General features: G+C 43.8%; 1 long non-coding RNA gene across 2 annotated transcripts in view; it reads right to left on the bottom strand.

The window, feature by feature from the left end:
* Positions 1–7,305: 7,305 nt before the first annotated feature.
* LOC136017406 (uncharacterized) overlaps positions 7,306–23,472 on the bottom strand; it is a 28,653-nt gene continuing 12,486 nt past the window's right edge. For both annotated transcript variants that reach the window (XR_010613931.1, XR_010613930.1), the window contains 2 exons: positions 11,029–11,090; positions 7,306–10,501 (listed from right to left, as the gene is read on the bottom strand). This is a non-coding gene — a long non-coding RNA (uncharacterized LOC136017406). The remainder of the gene's footprint in view (positions 10,502–11,028; positions 11,091–23,472) is intronic.

Here is a 23,472-nt window from a genome sequence, read left to right as displayed (position 1 = left end):
CAAAAAAAAAAAAAAAAGTGAGGAACTGTAATCTGGAGTCACTCAAGATCAGAAGGATTTTCTCTTCAATACCAGATAAAACCTGAATATGACTTAAATCTCTGTGGGGGAAAAAAACACACCAAACTTTCTTATCAGATCTGGTCAAGACTGGTTGAACTTATTTACTTTATATTTTGTATTACCTAATGCACCACATTCTAAAAAGTTATTTCAGGATTAAAAAAACCAACTTTTTATCCTAAAAATGTTTCAAGACATTTGGAGTTTTGACAGGACTGCACTCTCTAAAAGAAAACCCACTCTTGATGCATTTTCCCTACCAGCTCTTTGGCAATTTTGTGCATGACACAACAGAAGTGTTGAAGTGAAGCACCAACTGCCCCAAGATTTGCACTAACCAAACCCAACTCTCGTGTCCCCTTCCCAGCACCAGTCACAGGGACATGGCCACATGAGACTGGAAGAGGACATAGAAATCTGAAGATGTGCTGGTCTGCTCTACTTCTGGCCTATTTAGTTGTCATTATCTGGTTTACGGACCTTGTGGCTCTCTCCCTGTTGGTTCAGTGTGATGGCTGGGGGTCTGCAGCATCATGCCCTCCCCAGCACATCAGTCTGCAGTGTCTCATTCTACCTGTGCTGCCTTGTTATGAATCTCAAAGTTACCAGCCAGCAAAGACAGAAGAGGGTGGTCAGGCACAAAGAGATGCAGTGAGAGGTGCTGTCTTTCCCTGTTCTCTTACTGCTTCAGATGGTACTCTGAATACCACTGCTTCCCCCCACAAAGGCAGCTCGTACAGGGCTGGGATAAAGTGAGCGTGGAGCAGAAGTGCCTATACCTGTTCCTCTCCTGCCAGGTTTGCCATGATCAGTCTCTTGAGTCAAGCTACTTCAGAGAGGTACTGGAAGACAGAAGACAGCTGATGGGTGTGCCCTAAAGGGACAACAAGAAGCCCAGCAGCCAACAGGCCATGCATCACATACAACCAGGAAAGAGGTATTTGGTCCTGGAGATTTGTACCACCAGGGCCAGGCAGGCAAGAGGTAGCATGCCTCTCCCACAGCCGACAGGTACGAGGAAGGCTCTTTGGTTTCCAAAGCTTTCTCCTATCAGTGCAGCTGCTCCCAGAGCATCCGCATGATTGAATGACGGCCTGATATCTCCCATCAAGCTGTAGACCATCTCAGAGGAAGCCACTAGGTGCTGAGGCCACAGGTCTAAGTTTCTGCTGAAGCCACAGGGTCCAAGAGGCCTCTGCCAAACTCAAGGAGGCTGAGCCAAAGCATCTGGCTAAAACAGGCACACGCACTTGTGCACACACACAAAGGCAATTCTCAGAACTGAGACAACATTTGCTCAGAATATTTTAAAGCTTAATTCCAGTGATCACAGTGGCTTTGTGAGCACATCTCACTAATGGAGTGCTTCTAGGCTCTGTCTGATCAACCCTCTCCACCTTCCCTCACGCTTGTACAGCAGAGCAGAAACTAATGAGCTGGGTATGACTCAATGCCTCACTTTCTGGTCCATAAAGTAGGAAGCCCATGGCCTGGATAAAAATAAAGACATGCTCCTATGTGTGTGTTTAGGGCTAGAAGAGTAACAGTGAGGAAAGATTTGGTGGGAGGGGTAGGCAGGACCAGATGTGCTCAGATGAGCAAGAAAGGATGATATTGTGGTCAAAATGCAAGACTGGACACCTCTATTAACTGATTGGCTTTGTTGCAACCAACACTGTCCAGGAAAGCAGATGGCAATGTATGCCACAGCAAACCTTATAGCCATCCTGCAGGAGCACCTTTGAGGTAGGAAAACCATTCAGTCACTGTGAAAGTAAGCAAACAGCAGTCTTGCTGGAAAGCTCTGCTTTCAGTGAAACCCATGTGATTAATGCCTTTCCTTGAAAATTTTCAATTCTTTTCCTTTTATTGGAAATCTGAAAAGACTTAAAGTGAAACATCTTCAACAGCTTAAAACATATCTTTCATTTTCCAGTGGAACCTGTAAATTTCCATGGAATAAGTCAATGAAAACAAACATTTTGTCACTCACATCAGCATTTTCCAGGGAGGAGGGAGAGGAGAAGGGGAAACATTATTTTTGACAAGGTCTACTGATTGGCAGAGCGCTTTAATAAATAGATCAGCCCAGGGTGCAGGACTCCAGTCCACATGGAAGAACTGTTGGTCCTTGAAAGGCTGATAGAGATCTTGTTGGCTGAGTTTCCCCCTGTGGTTGACAGAGGATTAGCTAAAGACAGGATACAGGCAACCAGTCCTGCTGAGAATGACTGGATGCCAAACCAATGGCTGGCAAGATCTCTAAAGGCTTAATGACAGAACGCAAATGCTCGCATAGAGACTAGACCATCAGAGAATTTGCTAGCTGGGGAACTGCAGGCTAGCCACATACCATAACACAAGTTTGCTCTCAAGGAGTGAGCAAAAAATAAATAATAATAATAAAAAGAGACAAGTTCTGCTCTGCAAATATTTCCAAGGTGGATATAACCTTCCTCCAAGGAGGCAAATCCAACATTAAACATCAGGAGAATAAATCAGCTGCAGGGACTGGCAAAAGGCTGAGAATCTAAATTACAGCAAGGTCAAGAGGAAGCAGGGGGCTGCTCAGAGGGAGCCAGAGTGAGAAATTCAGCACATCTGGTAGGTACAAAGCAATGCCCTTCGGGCAGACTCAGCCCCCAGCCCACCCCTACGCTGTGCCTAGAGCTCGGCAGAGGGAACAACATGCGCAGAGGCGGCCACAGGGAGGTCCTGTCTGAGGGAAATCCGTCTGCGAGAGGGTAGAGGGAGGAAAAGGGGAAAAAAAAAGCAGGTGAATAAATGAGAAGCAGCAGCATTAGGGTCTGTGCAGCTCATGCAGCTGCCTGAGCAGCCAGGAGCTGCTGCCCCCGCTGGCTCAGGGGATGCTCTCCTGCTTTGGAGACAGAGGTGGTCATGGCACGTTTCTTTGGCTTGCCTGCGTGCATGTCACCAGCATGGCTGTGCAGCCCATGGTATGGCCAGCTCCATCACAGACCTCGCGTGAGAGCTCTGGGGCAGTCATGCATGGCCCCACCATAAGCCGCAATGCACTTCGACAGCCCTCTTCTTCCCAGGGCTCCCTGGGACCTAAAAATCAATGCAGGGAATCCTTAAAGCTTCCTGAAGTGTCCCTGGGGAGCAGGCAGACCTGAGCACTGGCTCAGCAGGGAAGGAAGTCCAGGTGGATCTCTGGAGAGGAAAATAAGAGTAGAGCAATCGATTTTTCTGTTGATTTGAAGACACTTGCCTCATCCTTTGGATGTGCAATGGGTGGGTTGCAGCCAAAAAACATGTTTACAAGAAAACATCCAAGAAAAGTGTATAAGCCCTGAATGTACATGTAGAGGCATAACATGGAAAGCAAGCAGAAAACCAGGACAAGGAGCAGCAAAAATAAGAATAGAAAAGGTTTTGTTGGAGACAAAAGTAGGTCAGGGAATGATGACGTTCTGGGGGATGCATGAAGGCACAACTGGATGGCATTGCAATGCTGAGCCTCCCCGGGCTGTGGAACCACCAGAAGTTAAATGGGCGGGCTCCCCTGGAAGTGTCACCACTGTTTGCACTCTGGTGGGGTAAGTTCTGCTCTGCTGGGGTTCAGCTAAGTACCCTCGTGGGATGCTTTGATTTGTTCTTAAGTTTGAATGACCCCAGACCAATTCTCAGACCTCCTTCTGGGTTTAGATTTGAGTTTGTCACAACATATAGAGAAATTCAAACATTAATCTCAAATACCCCAAAGACTGGAGAAATATTATCAATGCTTACAAGTATTCCATTAGTATTTGAATACTCTACAGTATAAGTTCCTTTTAACAGTGCATCTGTTACATGCATTTTTATTTATTTTTTTATGTTATTTGTTGCATATCTAAAGAGATTGCCCTTTGTAATTTAATGCAAAAAGACATGTGAAGGTAAATATGCTTTGAGGGGGACATGGATGGGACAATAAAAAGAAGAACAATAATATATATTCAAGCTGGATCAAATCTGGAGTTCTGCTTAATGCAGGAGCTTGTACCTGACAGCAGCAAGGGAGGTGCAGGAAGCCTTACAGATGGAAGCTCCTGTGTGATGTACAGAAGAAAGCCTTTTCTTAGGTCCCAAGGGAGCAAACAGTGATGTTTTGTTTCCGTCCCACTGATCCCAAATGCAGGTATTGGTACAGTGACAAGGTGCTGTCACCCAGCTCAGACTGACACCAGGAATGGATCATTTCTCCCCTATCTTCAGTCCAGCTGTGAGCTAGTTCAAGTATAGGAACACCAGGATGAGAATAGCATACGTATTTAAACATATAGAAACATATAGATCTATGTATTATTTATATATGAATAGACATTTACATTACCTTTTCATTCAGCTGTAGCTCACACTGCTGACCTCCCTCCACTTAGCCCATCCTGCAGTGACCCACTGAAACAGCAGCTCAGGTGATCCCTTTGCTCCAAGGTTTGGAGGAAGAGGGGTGCTGCCGCCATCCCCTCCAGAGCCCCAGCACCACCAGGACAAAGCCAGCTAGGGTCAAAGTCCAGCTTGAAAAGCTTATAAAGAAGCATCTGTAAGTTTTCCAGAGTGGATTTAAAGCTGGCTGTGGATGCAGTGGACGTAATGACTAAGACTGCGATCCTCAAAGGTATTTAGGCATTTGATTCTCCAGTCAAGCCAAACCTTTGAGGATCTGGGCTCCTGCACAAAGGCTTTTTACCTAGACAAGCATGAATAATAGCTTGGGCAAAAGCGCCAGCCACGTGGCTGACACTAACCTCCCCCCCCCCCCAAATGGATATGGTCCCAATAAGTGGCTTAGATGCTCCAGGCAGGTGGGTCCTAATTCCCAAAAACTTCTTGAAACTCTATGGGTTTCCCACATATCCTGCTGTTTGCTCATCTCTGCCTTTGCCAGCTCAGTCATCCCTCCAGCCTCCTTTTCCCATGGCAAGGCTGAGGTTCTGCGGCACTAAGAAAGGCAGAGAGCCTTTCTGGGAAGACAGAAAGATGCAAGGAAATGCAGAAACTAAGGAAAGACCAGTTCAGTGAAGGGACTCGACCGAAGAGCTGCTCTAAGGCAGGATGGTAGGTGCATCTTGGGGATGGGGAGAGTCATTAAAGTGCACGTGCAATGGAAACACTTTTAATTATGGGTGGCTGTTGCCTCATCTAGTCAAATATACCATTTGCCTGAAGCTAGCATGTCTCTGCCTCTAAATGTGGAACATTTCAGCTTCAACTGCTTTTATCAGGAAGCATTTCTTGGGAGAAAGGAGAGAGAGGGACTGAATGATGCTGTTTAGCTGGTGTTTAGGACATTGGCCATACTTCAAAACCCTGTTCTGCCTGGTTCAGAATGATCTCAAAAAGCTCTGTGAGCAGAAAAAGAGTGAGACTGGGAGGTGATGGTTTAAAAACTCTGCATTGGAATGTTTAAAATATGTCAAAACCTTTTCTTTTTCCTTTTTTTCTATGGGAAATTCATCAAACCTGACACTTCCCATGAAGAGCTCTGGCTCTTAACGAATCAGTATATTTGGACACCCCTGAGTCCCCCCCTTCACCACCATTTCAGCCAAATATTCTTGGCTGGTTCTAATTATACAGCCATATATTTTTATACACACATACATCCAGTGCGTACACGTGGAGGCTCAATAATCATGGATCAGACGGGGAGGAAAGTGTTGATAAGACCTTAGCTGCTCCAAAAGAAAGTCTGAGAGCCGCTCCCCCCCCCCCGCTCTCTTCACCTCAACCTTCGAGGAAAAGCCCAGCACCAGGAGCTGGGGGCTCTGCAGATGGCAGCCACATGCACTGGCTGCCCGGCCCCCCTGCTCGACGTTTCTGCACTTCTCTAGTGCCCTCCTCAGGTTTTGCAGTTCACCTTCCTCTAGATGTGAGGTCGCATCTGGCCGTGCGGTCTCGCTGCGTGGCACCCAGGACCCTTGAGGGAAGGTGAGAACTGGTCCTTCCTGCACGTAGCAAGAGGCTAGGGAACCTGAGAAGCCCAGGGGAGGCGATGTCCTCAATGATTAAACGCATCATCAAGAGCTTCAGGCCTTCGGGGTGTCTGCACAACCCAGAGCCTCAAGACCTGGGATCACCAGTGAGAGCTGAGGGCACTCAGCACCCAACAGGACGCATCCAGCATCTCTCGGGATCAACCCACAGTTCAGGGCTGCCTGACAGGGCTGGTAGGAGGCATTCCCTAAACCCAATGCTGCTGATAAGGTTTCAGTGGAGCTTCCTACACCACATGCTCTGAGAGTGACCCTTTTGAGGAATGGGAGTAGGGGAAACGGTTTTCACTGCAAATGACGAAATGGTTAAAGTTGAGAGCAAACAGGCCACCCAGCTCTCCCTTTAACCCTCCCGCACCAGCAGAGACCCAGGGGCCAGCCAGATCTACCAGTTCTAGGAAATTATGTTTAAAAAAAACAGACATACACACACGGGGGGTGGGGGAAAGACCAATCTATTTTCACAAGAATCTGTCCTTGATTAGAGCAGAAGCATGGCAGCGGGGAAAGAACCGATTATTCAGCAGCGAGTTCAGAGAACAAATAAAAAAGAAAAAAAAAAAAGGCATATTTGTTCAGGGTGTGATAGAGAGACTTCCAAAGCGCATGGAGACAATTGGAAATTACATCTATTGAAGCGGAGGCATTTGCTGCTCAGGGTGAGGAATCAAAGGGCAAGTCCCGGGGAGGCAAGAGGGTGGGGTGGCCACCCCTGGGTGGCCAGTGACAGGCAGGCTCGAGCGTGTGACCTCTCATAAAATCCTTCCAGGGGGCTTTCACATATTGTGTGGAGCATAAGCCGATTTCCACACACAGAGGCTCCTAATGAAGATGTCCTTCAGGAGGCAAGGGGAGGAGACCCAGTAATGAAACCAGTCTGTTTGCCAAGCAGACGCTTCCCCCCACTGAAGGTGGCATGCATGAATAATGGGAAATGTGAAGGGATGGGAAAAAATGCTGCTGACCTCAATGCCATATCATAAAACAACAAAAAAAAAAAAGACTCTTTATACATTAAATCCAAACTACCCAAACACCAGAGGCTCGAAGGAAGGTCAAGGATCTGCACGCCCCCCAGTTTCTTATTGCAGACCAGACCTGGGCAGCTTCCCCCAGCTGGTTTGCAGAGTGCCTCTGGTTAAGAAGCAGTTATCTGCCTCAGATTGACCTGGCCAGAGTCTGAACCAGTCTGAACAGAGATTTATTAACCCTCGCAGTCAGAGATCAATAAATAGCTTCCTCTCGAGCAGGCAAACTGCCTGGAATACAAAAACATGAAACAAGCCCACCACCAATCTGCTCTCCCCTGTCCAATAAAATGATGCTCTAATTCACCAACAGACAGCGATTTCTAATTTCTATAGTGTTTTGAAGCCAACTGTAATATTCACATCTTATTACAGGGCCCTGGATCACTGCCATGCAGAATATAGTTGTTAACAACATGATATGTACACTTTTCTGGGGTCATTTGGAAACTATCTGCTTATAACCTCGCCATCTCCTCTGCTAAGTGTATGCCGGTCACTCAGTCTTACCACATTGTAAAGGGCAAGGTACACCAGTGAGATTTATGTGCGGGTGAAGAAAGAGCAGACGATGTTCTTCAGGGACAAAGCCACGCTGTTTTTCATCTCTCTGATTACCTACTCTGCTAGAGAGAGGGTAGAGATAAGGTTAAAAGCGGGGCAGAATAAAAGATTTTAATCTGCGGTTCGAGATTTATGTTTTTTTTATAGAAACTTCAGTGGAAGAAGGGCTGAAGGTTTACTCAAAACAACCCATTTTTCAGACAAAATTCAAAACTAGAGGGCTAGCATGCTTGGTCTAGAGGGCAAACTGTGGCTAGGGAAAGGTGGTGAAAAGAAAGATGGTCTAAAAACCAAGGTTCTGCAGGATCTTTTCCATTAGCCTGAGTGAGAAGTTCCACTTGATTTTGAAAAAGTCACAATTATTCTTATTTGTATTCACACTGCATTTTGATATTTCCTAGCCATGCCTTTAAACAAAAAGGTGAAGCTCCTGGCTCAAAAAGTCCCTGAGCTACAAACCTCTAGAGGTTTTCACTCAGTCTGCATTGGAGACTCAGTGGTCCTCTGCTTTGAAGCTCTCACGTGCATTTGCTGTTGGTCACAGGCGATTGCTTGGCGTGGACCTTCACACTGAGTCATCAATGTGAATACTTCGTATTTCCCAATCCCTTCCTACATGTCATCGTTCTTATTCATTGACTCCCATTTCTCATAATTCTGTTTACAAATCCTCCTGGCTGACTCTAACACATCTCCAAAATACAATATACTCTATCTTAGAAAAGTTTAAGAGCTGGTGCAAGTGGAAAGCATCAGCAATAGCTGCGTGCTATTCACTCTTCAGAGGTTACACAGTGGTGCAGTGGTGCAGCAACGTAAGAAAACCCTCTCCAGTAAATCAGATCACAGTTTTTGACAGTCAGTGTTTTAAGACGTATTCAAGCCACAGCTAGAGCTTGGCAGGGAAGACTTTCCCATTCTCATAAAAGCTTTTGAAATTTCAACTGACTTTCCTCTCAACACCAGAAAAAAAACGGGAAGAAAATCTCAAAAATGTTCACAGACCACCAGAAAAAAACAAAAATAAACCAAAGCAAAACAAAAACTGGTATACATAAAAAATTATCTTCAAATATTTGATTTTGACCTTTTTCTCGATGCTTAATCTTTTTTCTCTAGTAAAAATTCAGTTAAAAAATGAAATGTCATTTTAATGTAAAAAAGCCACAAACCTCTAATCATTAAAAATAAAAGCAGGGGGAGGGAAATGATTTTAAAAGACTTATAACCTTTATGTAAGCTGGGAAATCAGGTGAAACCATCCCATTTCCCACCATTTCAGTTTGAATATATTTGCCTTTGTGGCAGAAAAAAAACATGCAAAATAAATCTTCCAACCAGCTCTAGCAATTATTTCATTATTTTTTAACACTTTTCAAGGTGCGAGAGGCACCAAAATAAAATTCTGACCTTGCTCATCACTCAGACTGGTTGGATGTCAGTCACCCCAAAGAAACTGGTGAGCCCAAGAGTGTTGATAGGGGAAAGAGAGAAGATTTGAACTGAACCTGAGCAAAAACGCTTGTGCCAGAAAGGAAGGTTTATCCCTTCTTTCCTGAAGCTGGCTGGTCTGCTGCAGAAAATCTCCAAAAGCAAGGGGATACAGCACAGAGCCAGGAGACAAAAGTGGCTGGTTGACCTTGAACAAGCGTGAAATTCAGCAGGGGCTTGAAGGACGATAGGGGAGCCAGGAGATGTGGTGCTTGCTCTGACAATGGATGTAGTGTACTTTTCCAGTAGATAAATAATGCTGCTTTCTAACAATTTCTATCAGCTTTCCAGCATTTTTCCATCAGTGTTCAGTTCTCAATGGGACATCTGACACTTACTTTATAAATTCTAAAAACTGATCAGTTTGGGGCATAAAGGTTGAGGAAAAGAAAAGGGTCAACAGACAGCATGCAAGGCAGCTGTAGTGCTGATGTAAGGGAGAGTTTGCCAAATAGCTGCTGAGTGATGTGACAGTGGCGTGGCAGTCATTTCTCCTTCAGCAGGGCTGGTAAATGGAGACAGAACATATCCAGACTTGCACTTGAGGGCTTCCAGGATTCATTTGCCCTGACATCTTCTGCCAGAAATAGAAGGAGACATTCTGAAAACCACATCCCTGTCAAAAGGCCATTGCTGCACCACCTCAGCTTCACTGCATGACTCTTCCCTTCACTACCCTTTTCTGTGCCAAAGGCCTATACCAACCCTTCTGGCCATTGCTGAGGAGGTATCCACGTGCCTTCTCTACCACAACTAAAAGTGGCTGGGATAGAAGCAACTATTAGCAGAAGAAATTTTGGGGCCTGTCTTACATGGAAGATCAGGTTCTGACTGCTGCAGCTCCTTTGGCCATTAAAAACAATCAGGATTTCAGGGTCTGACATGGTTCACTTGCACAACCCTTACTTACACTAGGACTAGTAGCCTTACGGTGAACATGCAACATACAAAAGGTAAAGACCTTTTGGGAGGTTGGTAGAGAGCTCAGTCAACTGCCAGCCCCACTGCAGGCAGGACTGCATGTAGGAGAAAGCATTTAAGAGACATCAGAAAACCACCAAATTTGCTGGGATCATTTTGCATGTTGCCTGCTCAGTGGGGACCATAATGAAAAACAGGAAACCTCCCAAACTTCTTAAGAACATAAATGCCATATTACATAAGACCAAATGTCCAAGCAGTGCAGTATTTTGGGTCTGACAGTAGCCGGCAGTGGGTATGTAAGGAAGAATGTAAAGAATAGGGCATAGACAGATATTTAGCTTCTAGGAAATAGCAGTATGGGGACCGAGCAGAAATGGGTATCCGTATCCCTTATGGATATCACGACACATTAGGAAGCCGCCTCCTACCCTGGAGAGAGAAAAAAATGTCACTCAGGGAAATGTGCCCAGTGGCAGTGAAGAAAACATAAATGACTTGTAGCCTGGCTCTAGCTAACTACCAGGCAAGACATTCATCTAGCCTGTGCCTCAGTTCCCACTAAGAGATAAATGTGTTGCACCACCACGGGATGGAGACAATGAAACCATGTCATGACTAAAAAGTCCTAGATGCAAAGGATGAGGACCAGATGGGGCACCTCCGGATGGGTAGGCTGTATGGGTGTCCCCTTTCAGTCGCTTTCCCTTTGGCATCTGGGTTTTAGTCCCAGTGACTTGGTAACATTGCGAAGACATTGTTCATTACGCAAATAACTCACAATTGCCATACATTGTACGTTATTTCCTTTCCCTTACTCACTCTTTCTTCTTTTTAAGAAAGAAAAAAACGGCTGCCCTCATCCAGGCAAGAGAAGGACACAAGGCTTTTGGCATGCAGTCAGAATGAGTGAATCATGTTTCCACTCAAGTCGTTATTAATCTGGGGCTGAAACTCACCTAGAGGAATGATTCAACTGAGTGATGCATGGTGGGTAAATTCGGGAAGTTCCTCAAAGCACCTGAACACATACACAGAAAAGACATCTAATAAATGCCCTGCCAACATCTCACCTAGCTGTAATATCAAATGTAATTAAGTAACACAAGAGCCTGAGCTCTCCCTACCCAGCCCATTTCTTAGCTGATAACAAGTTAGATGTGCTGCAGATGGAAAAACAGAATTTCTAGACCTAACTCAGTAAACCCAGGAAACAGGGCTTCTACTAGCATATGACACTTCAGCATCTTACTCTTACCTGGGGCATGTGAAGTGAGCACCAGACCATGCCCAAACTGCTTACAAGCAGAATAAGAGAGGCAAAGTTGCCAAGTGAAGAGCTGAGGCATGTGCTTCAGTGCTTTCAGCAAAGGCGAAGGGACATCTGGGAGTCCCGCACCCAGTTCCACACCACCCTGCAGCCATCTACTGAGAACATCCCTGCAGGTGCTGCTGGGTCTAAAGACCACTGCTAGCCCGTTCTGTCCATGGGAAATCATTATGACTTATATTATTATATTATATTATAGATATAGTTATTATAGATATTATAGATATAGTTATTATAGATATAATTATAGATATAATATATTATATTATAGATATAGTGATCTGGTTTTGGTAGGGGAAGTTGAGCTGTAAGCACCTTGCTGGTAGATGGGGAGGGAGCATAATGCCTGAAAAGGCAAACCATTCTCTAAACTGCAACCAATTTGTGGCACTGCCAGACCCTTTTTCCCCAAAGTAAAATGGGCATTAGATTAGAGTCATCCAGATATTAGAGGAATCTCAGCTCAGCTATAGATAATACCAAGCATCACTTTCTGGTTTTAGGTGAACTATTCTAAGTACTTCTAAACCAGCATGCCTCAGAATCCCAAAATGCATCTTCGCTGTTGAGCATGCCAAGGTTAGCAAGCCAGCTCGTGCAGGGGAGGACCAGAGCCAAGACCCCCTGAAAACAACCAGACAATAGTCTCTCTGTCTGAAACTACTGCACTCAGGATCTGAACTTGTGCCTTTGTTGAAGATGCTGTGGGCAACCTCAGTGTATCTAGCTCAATACACATGATTTAAAAGAAGTCTGAAGGTTGGTATAAGGTCAGACAGTCTAGCAAAGGCTTACTGGCTTTAAAGCCTAGGAACTTATAGGAAGCTGTATGAACAGACACTGCTGTCTGTTCCATCTCTCTCGATGGGATATGCTCTAAGACAAGATTAGTCTGTACTGCATGTTTTCATGTGCCTTGTTTCTTGAATTTTCCTCTGAGATTCAGCCTGCATGAGCATATATAGCAGTAATTCTGGAAGAGAACAGAGTTAAGGCTATTTTGACAGTATAGCACAAACCTTTAAGTTTCCTACTTTTCAGAAGTTCAAATTTGCATTAATTTTTCATATCCTGCTGAGGATTAATCCACTATGCATTCTGGAACAATATGAGACACCATTAGGCAATGTTAACTTTGCGCTGAAGTTTTTTGGCATAAGATACTGTATGCTCTAATCTATTTGCAAATCAAAAGCCAATGCTTTGCACACTTCAGTGAAAAGCCAGAGGCAGCCTGCCCCACTAGAAAGGTCACTAGATTAGGACTCAAGGGAACTCTTCGAAGTTTTGCCACTGATTTACTGCTCAATCTTGGCCAAGTCATTGCTTTTCTTTGTGCCTCTAGTTTTCCTCCCATTCTTTGTGTTTTCTATTCAGGCTGCAAGTTCTTTAGGGCAGGAGCAGCCCTCTCGTTACATGCTGGTCCTGTGCCTAATACAGCAGGCCCCCCCCTCCTAGCTGGATTATGCCTACAAGAGGCTACTGCAACACAAAGAATTCAGAGCCTTAACAGTTTAAAAGAGCTTGGTTTTCACTCCCAGGATCTTCAGTCTCTCTTGCTTGCTTCCTTAGCAAAAAGCTTTTCAGAGAAGGTACCAGCCACTAATTTCCCAGTCAAAGGGTTAAAATAACCAACTCCATTAGATAAAGAGGAGAAAGGTGTAAGAGGAACTCAGATCGTATGCAAACTAGGTACTAGTTAATCAATAGTACTCAAAGGTGAAGGCCATATGGAAGAGCCAGGAATCATTGCACAAGTTAAGCAAAGTTTAGCAAGCCTGATAAAGCAAAGCGTTAACTATTTTCTGTGAAAAGTTCCACCTTTCCTCTAACCTAGCTCTGGAACAGGGACCACATAGACCCATCTTCTCTGTGACTGACTCATGCACTGATGGGTTCAGTGGAAGTTTTGAGACCAACCCGTGGATAACACCTCTTTATTGCCCTGACTGTTCATATACTACATGTTACGTATAATCCTCCTATTCATTGGACTCTTGATCCAAACTCTTCTGGTAAAAGGGCTTGTGGGCAGTTTACTTTCTGTCCAATGACTTCATTGCAAAGGATTTTTCTTCTGTTAAGCTTGCCATGTGCACAGTTTCTTTCCTCTTGTTTCCCTCCTCTTGTTTCCCAGTTTCTGGAAATAATTTGTGGTTTGGAAATGGAAATGCCCTCGTAGGCTTCAAAGAGCTTAAAGCCTGCCATACCAGATCAGTTCATTGGATCCATTTAATCTGCTCTTCTGTTTCCAGCCATGATCAATACCTGGTACTTCAGAAAACAACACAACTTTGTAGTTGCAGCAGAACATCAGCTTTAGACAGAGTCCCTTCTCTGAATGGGTGAGAAGCTGCTAAAGGATCCTTTCCACTTTCATCCTGAACTGCCCCAGATCTTCTGGGAGGGTTACTCAAGGAATCAACTAAAGGGCAGAGACCCCCCACAAGGATAAAGAGACTTAAAGGGGACAAAGTACATTGACACATCTCAAAAGAGGGTTTCCCAAAACATAGCACAACAAACACAGCTCAACCCCTTCCAGGACTGACTTGGCTTGCTTCCCCTGTTCAAAGAAGTTGGCAAGCAAATCTTTATTGTAAGAGACAGAACAGAAGCTGGAGGGGAGGTACTGAAATCTGGGGATAATTCACAAAATCCTAGCCTGTGGTGTAGAAAGAAACTAGTGTTATGTATCCATCATTTGTACTTCTTTTGTTATTGCTGCTAGATTTAAACTGATATAAGCAATCTATCAATGATCACATCTCATTTTCAGCTAACATCTTTCCTGGCTGCTTTTAAATTAATGGGAAGCAGGTATAACCTAGTGCAGACATTTTTTGGCTTGCTCATTCATGTCAAAGTGGTCTTGTGCTTCAACAGCTATCCTATACTCTGGAGCAGGAGTATTTTTTTAATAAAGCAAAATTTAGTATTGCAGAGGTATCAGATTTGGTCTCTTAAAAGTCTGCCATTTTCCTTAAAGACACCACGATCCTGCTCTGGCTTGGTGACTCCATACGCTCATGCCTCATCTTTCACCATGGTCAACAGCTAGTGGCAAAGCCATGTAAGCTGGTCTTTGTTCTTTATCTCTGACGACTTGGCAGCGAACCATCAGGCCAACCGCCTGCATTTATTTCAATTTGAGTCAGGCTTTGCCTGCATTCATGCCTGCAATGGGTGCACATAACCAAGGCCACCACTCTTGGGATGAGGGAAACTTCAACCAGAGGACATCTACCAGAGGAAATGGTGGAATGTGTGGTGTTACGTTGCCACCTTGTGGAGAGCTCCCAGTGGAGAAGAATGAAGAAAGATGGCTGACTAACGAGTTGTGGACTGTCACATGCCACAAGAACATCTCCCCCTTGTTGCATGCCCGCGGCTGGCTAAGCACTTGTACCCTTGCAGTGACTGTATGGGCCACTACACATTGCTGTTACTTCAAGTGACGAGGCACGGGAGCTCCATGCAAGGCCTGGAGGTCCTATGTATGCGCAACATCAACCCATTGCTTTCGTGCCTGGGTTTTTAGACTTGATACTAAAGTTTTGTCTAGATGCAGCCAAAGTGTAACAAGTCTGGTCCTAGGTCAGCCTTCAGGGGGTAGGAACCCACAGCATCACAGTTGCCACTAGCTTTTGTGGATAGCAGTGCTGTTGTCCACAAAAGAAGAGGATAGCTGAGCAATGTGAGTCCAGGCCTCTACAAGCTTGGGAAGAGAATGAAGGAAAACGTATTTCCTTTTGTTAAGTGCAGAAGAAGCCTTTGGTGGCAATGATTTTTATACTAGTGGTCCCCAGAGAGGTTCAAATATACAAACCCACAGCATGCTCCTCCTGTTTGCGTGATGGAGTACTGCGTTGACAGACTGGAAGAGAATTACTGACAAGTGCTACCATGTGGAGTCTTACAGTGATGCCATGTATTGATTTCCATCTGGCGATGATGTGCACTTTTGCGATTGCATTGACACCATTCTCTCTCTTAAGAATCTGCAGACTAAGTTTTTGGAGTGAAAAGAATTCGCGTTGTTAATTATTTATTCAGTGCTAGAGGATGCCTGTGACTTTATGGGCCTTTTACAATTACAATGAGGAAAAATGGGACAAAACCTGAAATCACAGGTACCTGCCCCAAGACCCTTAGCAAGAGAAATTAATCATGACAGAGCAAGACAGGCAAACCCCGAGAAGATGGGTTCCAAGAGCAGCAACGTATGAAAAGTGTGACACATGGATAAGTCTTTATTGCCTTTGCATTATGTTGGAGAACAGTGCAAGCTGTCCTACCAGGTTTTCCACTGCCAACCCATCCTATATTGAACATCTGGAAGTAAATAAGCAAATCCCTCAGATTTGGGGAACATGGCAGATCACCCTTAGAAGTATCTGAAGCGTAGGCTGAAGTTTTCAAGAACTTGAGAGGGAAAGAGTCTTTGATTTCAAGGAAATCTGATACCTCCTCAAAGAAAGGATCACGCTCTTTGAAATGCAAGATATGGACAACTATGGAGATGTTGGCCAACAACAACAGGACATGAATGCCGACATCTCTTGATGGGAATAAAGGCAGTGAATTTGAGGTTTGTGATGGGACTTTTGCTAAGCTCCAGTTGCCAGTAAATTCAGCTTCTGTTAGAAACAGACCTACAGAGATGTGAAATTTCTTTGGTACTTAGGAGAAGCACAGGCTGTTACCTTTCTTTGGACAAAGGCCTATGTTGATAAAGGCAAAGGCACTAGCAGACTATGTTTGGTTTTCTCCAAGGCATATAATTTGATATCTCATGAGATCTTAGTTAAGAAACAAATACTTTGTACTGTGTAGAAATTATAAGGCATGTATTAGACTTACCAACGTGTTTCAAGGACAACTTTCAACACATAGTTATTAACGGGGAAGCAATATAATGAATGGGACCATAATTAGCAAGATGCTTTAGAAAACTGGTTAGTCCAATAAGGTTAGAATTTTCAGCAATAATCTAGATAATACAAAATCTGTGGTAGTGGGATTTGCAGAAAGTATAAAAATTGCGGAGATAGTAAAGAAGAAAGCAGGCTTAGTTAGGGGGTTACAAGAATTACCTGCTTAAGTTATCACAATTCAATATGTGCATTTTACTAGAGGAAAGTGAAACATATCACACCTGACAATAAAGGCTGAAATTCAACCCCACCCATACAGAGACATACAAACTAAGAGCCTAGCTGGTCTAGCCTTCCTCTACAGTCAATGGAGAAAAAATGGCACTCTGGGGGTTAGGGGTTGGTGGAAATCTGGCTGAAATTAGAAGGGCTGAAGCCAAGCCCCTACAGGTGGGCAGACCTCTGTCCTGCAAAGCTCTACATAAAGAACATAAAAATTAACTACCTCAGCATGAGATTTTGGTGCAGAGTTTGATGACTACTGTGATACTTAGGTGTATTAAAAAGGGATTATCACATACGAAAAGGGAAGTGGTTTTGTCCATGGGTTGGCCACTGTTAAACTCATTGGAAGAATTATATCTTCAGTCTTGGCATTCCCAATTCAGGAAGGATCTCAGAGTTCACGCTAAAGCCGCAAAAAATGATCTTGCAAGAGAAAACAAGTCTTGCAATGCAATGAGTATACAACTTTAATCTACTGTGATTAGTCAAAAAGTGACTTGATATTTTTATATGTGTGTACTTTTGCATGCAAAAGACACCTTACCAACCTTTCAAGTCTTTCAGCCAGAGACCTAAAAGGATTCAGAAAGAATTCAGGCTGATGTTAGACAAATGAAACTCTGAAGCAGGATATGATTTCCTTGCTGTGCAGGTAGTTTAATATTAGAGATGTAATGAAATCACAAGCCATTTGGAGTTTTTCAGATGCCAATGGACATTTTAGCACTTTGACACATATGAGTACATAGGAGTACTTAAGAGAATGTTTTAAGTTTCACTTAAGTTTAAAAGCATGTGTTTGGACAATTACTGCAGAGCAGCTGATATACAGTAATTCATCAACTTAAGGTAACCCATTCTTGGTTCAATATACTTCATAAAATATTCACTGCAGCTCCTACAAAAAAAATCTGCAATTGATCTACACTCCAGGAGAAAAATATAGAGGCACACAGTCTATTCTTACCTAGAGAGCCAAGGAATAGAAGCCTACATTAGAAATTATAGGATATTAGGAAAAAACCCCAAGCTGTACCTCTTTATATCAAAGCAGTAGAAGTCACTTCTGGAAAGTGAGGGTGGACAGCTCCGTCACTCCAGACCTAGTCTTCTGCACTGAAGTAGCTCCCCAGTCTCTTGAAAAACCCTCCTGGGATGCTCAACTTCATTTTGTAGTCTTAGACATCCTCATAAACACTAAAATAATGTCTGCCTGCAGAAGCAGCTCTGATGGATGGAAACTGTCCTTTGTTTGAGCCAATGGTCAGGAAAAACCTAAAGGCTAAATTTAATTTCAATGGCAGTTGGCATGTCCTTACAGTTAAACCAGTAACAAATGCCAGTTTCACACACTTCCCTCTGTTCGTAGGCTGCTTTTTAAGCCCCCCAAGCCCTACAAGCCCTTCCTATTCACTTCGTTCGTGGATGAGCTTCCAGCCTTTTTCAGATAATCTCAACAAAACAGTGCCACGTTCACTCCACATAAATCTGTGCAACTCTGCGTGTTGATCATGCGGGGACAACATAAAATAAATGGAATTGAATACCAAGTTGACGCAGAGGAGATGCCTGTCCTTGAATATATTATTCATTTCCATATTTAATTCATTATGCTTCTCCTCCACCCCCCACCCCCCCCATTTTTTTTTCTTCCCCCCCCTTCAATTTATATGGAGCTGCAACACATTTTCCAGCCTGCTGTGCTGGAATGCTGCAGTGTCAAGGGACTTTGCAGTTAAATGTAAGACCTTATTGTCATATTGTACACTGGGCCTTCATCCTCAGGAAATCAACAGCTCCAAGTTAGATAACAACTGGTAAATCATCATCTTTGCTGAGTGTTTGCAAAGGCAGGTAGGGGGGAAGGAAGGAGGTTTCTTTGGAGCAGGAAAAGAAAGAAACATCTCTCCTGAGGGATTAAGAGCTTCTCTGACCACCCACCTTTGAGGTCTCCTCCTAAATCTTTGTCTTTCCTGATACTGGTATTTCTTGACCTGCTTTTTGAGTTGGAAGAAGATATCTGTCTGGGGATCACAGCAGGGTGTGAAAGACAGAGGAGATGTGAATCGGAAGGAGGAAAAGATGCCTTTTTTGGGGGTAGAGCTGGAAAGGGATGGGGAGGAAATGGGTCCACATCCAGAAGCCAGTTTCATTTTGTACTTCAGCAATGATCATTCATTATTCAATAAGGGTTAATCTTGTCTGGAAAGCCCATGGGAAGAAGCATACACTGGTTGGTTGCAGGGACTGGATAAGATGACTTAATACAACACATTTTCTTTTCTAGCTCTGATTCCCCTGATTTTGTAATACACCAGCCTTGAATCAGCCAGTGAAATTTACCTTCCCTATTCTCTGACTCTTCTCTAAATTTACCCTTGCACATCTGGAATAACCCAAAGTTTTACATCTTTCCCCAACAAGTAGAGAAAGTTGATGGCTTCTCCCTCCTGCCTAGGAGTCAATGCTGTGCTCCTCTCACCTCTGCTTCAGCCCCGAGCTCAACCCAGCTGAAGTTTTAATCGAGCACTAGTAACTCTCGTCTTGTTTTTTTCTTTTTTTTTTTTATTTGCATATGAAGTCATACAGTCCTATGGTGGCATTTTGATGCATTTAGAAGATAAAAACATAATACTTAATCCTAGCCAGATGAAATGAAGAAGGAAAAAACCCAACAACCCTGAGTTCCTCCACACTCCTGCTTGGTAATTTTTTCTTCTGAAGCCAGCTGTTTGACAGATGGCTTTAAAAGTGAAGTTGTGTTCACTTCTCTTAGATAGGCTGAGGGCCTCATTGTTTGTTCTTTTTTCAGTTGGAAAACTGTCTCCATGTTCGCAACTTCACTGTACAGCAAAAACCCCACTCTAACGACATAGGCTGCACTCAGGATACAGTGGTCTGGATCTGGAAGCAAGTTAGTCAGGGGAGAAGAGGCAAGTATGAACAGAGATTTTTCAATGCATTTCCTGCATTGAAATTTTCATTCTTGAAATGTCCACAGGTTTGACTTCAGGATAGTGGGATCTCAGTGACAGCAAAGACTTCTTTCACCTTAAAAAAATTATGTTATCCTCTGAGATCAGAGAATTTTTTCTTTTTCAATATCTCTGTTTTTTTTTGGCTTTTTTTTTTTCCCCAGTAGAGAGAATTGCTTAATCTCCAAACATTTTTGAAACCACTCTAGTTAGATCATTTGCAGTACTTTATTTCAATAGTTCCAGGATGTTCTGCTTTGGTCTTAAGACTTAATCACACCAGGGTCCCAGATGTTGTCAGTCTCTGTTCTCTGCCCCTTCCATTACTTCTGTAAACTTGGTCAGATTCCTTACCCTCTTCATAGCCTCCTGTCACTCCTACATGTCCTCCTAACAGCCCCATTTCTTGCAGTAACTCCAAATAAACATTTTTCTCCACAGCTTCCCTTGGTCACCTCCTCCTCCTCAACAGATCCCTACAATTTTGATTGAAGGCACAATTAACCCTAACCATTCATAATACTGCCAACAGCTGCCTGCTCTTTCATGCTCTCGGAGACTGCCCTGCTTCCCACCCCAGTGTATGTGGCTCAATCTGACAAGATCACAAGCTACTCAAGGCAGGAATATCAGATTCACATATATGCTCAACACACCATGAAGGTGCAAGGTGTTGGCCCCAGAGGTAAGGATCTGTTAGATTCGTATTTCTACATACCACAGTAAGGGTGAACCATTGCTTGGGTAACATTAAAACAAGGGGACTGAGAAGAAAGAAGGATTATGCAGTTTAGCTCTTGTGATAAGGAGAGAGGGTGACCATATTACTGGTTTTGGTCTCTCTCTTCATTCAACTTGCATTCAGTCCTGGGCTAGCACCTATCTGAATCCAGTGCATCTTCTCCCCCTTTCTAATCTTTTTAGGGAAAGGGCTGGCTATTATTTTGTGCTTGCATATCACCTGTGCTACTCAAAAAGTAGCTCTGGGTCAGTGAATGTCAGTGTAGTACTAGCATTCATCATGGAAATGGGAGGGACAAAGAAGAGGAGAGGGAACAAAAATGGCACAGATAGCATGAGTCTGTGGGATGAAGAATGGACAAGAGTGGAGAATAATGGAAAGGGATGGTGGGAAATTCTCTCAGCACATCCTGCATGGGTCTATTTACACAGTGTCTGTCACACAGGGACAGATAAGAGTAGCTGTATGACCAGTCAACAGCAATCCAATCTTCCAAGGAAAGATGACACTTGCGATGATGGAAGAATATAGATCTGACACCTCTCGGGCTTTCTCTGCCCAGAGGGCTTTTTACATTGCTAGATGTGTCTTTTTTATTGGCCACTGGAATCAAGAAGACACTGAAGTGAGCCACTTCACACCCACACATTTTCATTACATTTCCACACTCTGTTTCCAAAACTCGTAGCTATGTGGAAACATACTACAAATCACTTCAAGAATATTATATGACAGGGAAAGAGTTATGACACAAAACCTGTTTCTAAATGGTACTTATCACACTTTTAAACTCATCCTCAGTACTAATAAACAATGTATTTTTTTGCTTGCATGGTCTTCTAGAGCAAACACCAAGCAAAACAGATCAGTGAATCCTGTTTATCCTTTAATTGACCCATATACAGTTCACTGGCTGAAAGTCTATCTCAAAGCAATACAAATGTTACACGGGATCAGCTGTGCTTAAGAGCTTTGTGAAAGAAGCGTATTTTGCAGGAAGTACTTGAAAGATGAGATAGGGGTTGTTTAGCATGCAGATTTGCTCCAAAACCCAGTGAAGCTGGTGGAATGACTTTGGTTGATGCCAATGATCTTTGGATCAGAACCAGAGGAGGGAAGAACTACTGCTAGGCATAGAGGGCAACATAAAAGACAGCACAAAAAAAGACAATTCAAATGAATAATTGTATAGAGTGGGAGAAGTCTTAGCCATACTGCAAACTGTTAAAAGATACTGTTTTGGATCTATTGCTCAAATGGTCTGCAGCAGTGAAAGGTCCCAGATCCAGATCTTCTCTGACACCACTTTTTGTACCCTGCTACTACAAGTCATAGCACATGTTCCTCAACCAGGAGGTAAGAAACCATGTTTCAGAAGAAGAATTATCATCTCCTGTGCCTATGAGGTGGTGGTGTCTCTGCTGAGACAGCCAGTGTGTGCCAGCTGCTGTGTTTTTCATCTGTCCTGCTACACTGACATACTTATTTAACAGACCACTGCCATCAGATGCCAACAGCTGTAGTTCATCGGCCTACGGTTGTTTCTTGATGAAGTGCTTTTCAGATCAGAATATGCCAATCCATCAAACCCACGACTTCTGATGGGGGGAAAGAGTTCAACCAACTGCCTCCAGTTTTAAATTCCACTTTTGTTTTTAAAATTAAACCACTGGTAATAAAAGAGTAAAACACAAAGAAGAAGTCAATATTGAAATCAAATGTTTTAGCTGATGTTAGAGGAAAAGGATTCAGAACTTGGGTTTTCATTTTGCAAAATTCTTCAGAATTCTGGCTGTTGGCCCAAGTTTTAAACCCAGGTTTGGTTAAAAAGAAATAAAAAAAAAATCCTGAAAGTGTTCACAGGATAGGAAAGCCGTTTCCTGCCAGCTCTATATTGGCTTACAGTTCTGACGCATGCAAGCTGGATCTGAATTAGCAGATTAGGCCCAGATCCAAAGAAGGACCTAGGCGCTTAAAGTGGGACTGAGGTATGCGAGTCCCAGACAAAGGTCCTCAGTCCCTGGAAACCTAAGAGTTTCAAAATTAATAATTCTGCTTTGGAGCATGCCCCAAACCACCTCCGCTTTGACAGGCAGTTCCATGCCCACCTCCCCTCTTCACCTCCAGCCAGACCTTCCCAGGTTCCCCTAGATTGTGCCCACCAACACGGGCCCTTCAAACACACAACAGCAGCTCCACTTTCTTTCAAAACACAAATAGAGGAAGAGGTGGTACCACCTTATCATACAATAGCTCAGTGCTTGTAGCACACACCCAGGCAGAACTGGTTTTCCTCTCCGGCTTGCCGAGAGGACTCAGCTCTGTGCCACAGAGGGTGCACAGTCTGGAGCCCTCCCTCTTCCTCTCCCAGCGCTTCAGCCACATTTAAAAATTATGTTCTTGGACCTAGTTTCCTCTGCCAAGTTTTGTTTAAATACCTGATCTCGTTATTTTCAATGTGTGAACACATAAAGCACTGTCAGAGAGAAAACAGACACAAAAGCCATATGCTTTCTCTTTATGAGAGATTTTTTGATATAAGACATCCCTTTGCCCTCAGCATCCCCTTTTGCCTGTCTCAGGCACCTCCACAATCAGTATTTGCCTTTCCGTTTCCTATCTTTCCCCATGTTTTCTAAGAGGGGGCTCAGACCCCTGGTTCAGTGCTTCAGGATGAAGCTTTTTGAGTCTCAACCCTTGCACCCTATGAGAGACACAGGGTCAATACAGCTACCTATCACTTTTGCTGGCTGGCAACCCTGGGAAGAGTACACAGCCTGCTGCCAGGCCTTGGAGCTGTGCAGCCCCACTGTGCTGTTATGCCTGCCTGTGAATATACTGAGCAGGGATTTAGGCTTCCTTGTTTACATCTCGTCTTTTCATTTTCCCCACCCCCTCCTTTATTTTCCCCTTTCTTAATAGAGAATGTTTTAAAAACAAGTGCCTGTATTTGAGCTGCTGCGAACTCTAGTTTCCTTGGAGAAATGTTTGTGCTCTTTAACTTAAAGAATTTCCGAAACATATAGGAAAGGAATTTCATAAACTGCTCATTGAAAAACATTCCATACATTCCCCTCTCATCCAGAGACACCCGTGTGTGGTCTCCGACAAGGTCAGGTTTGGGGCTACGTAACGGGGACAAAGATTCCAGCGCTTGGAAAACAACAGATACCGCAGACCATGGGATGGGGGGG

Source organism: Lathamus discolor, chromosome 6 (assembly GCF_037157495.1).
Source record: "Lathamus discolor isolate bLatDis1 chromosome 6, bLatDis1.hap1, whole genome shotgun sequence".
NCBI lineage: Eukaryota > Metazoa > Chordata > Aves > Psittaciformes > Psittacidae > Lathamus > Lathamus discolor.
This window is presented reverse-complemented; position numbering and strand designations above follow the sequence as displayed.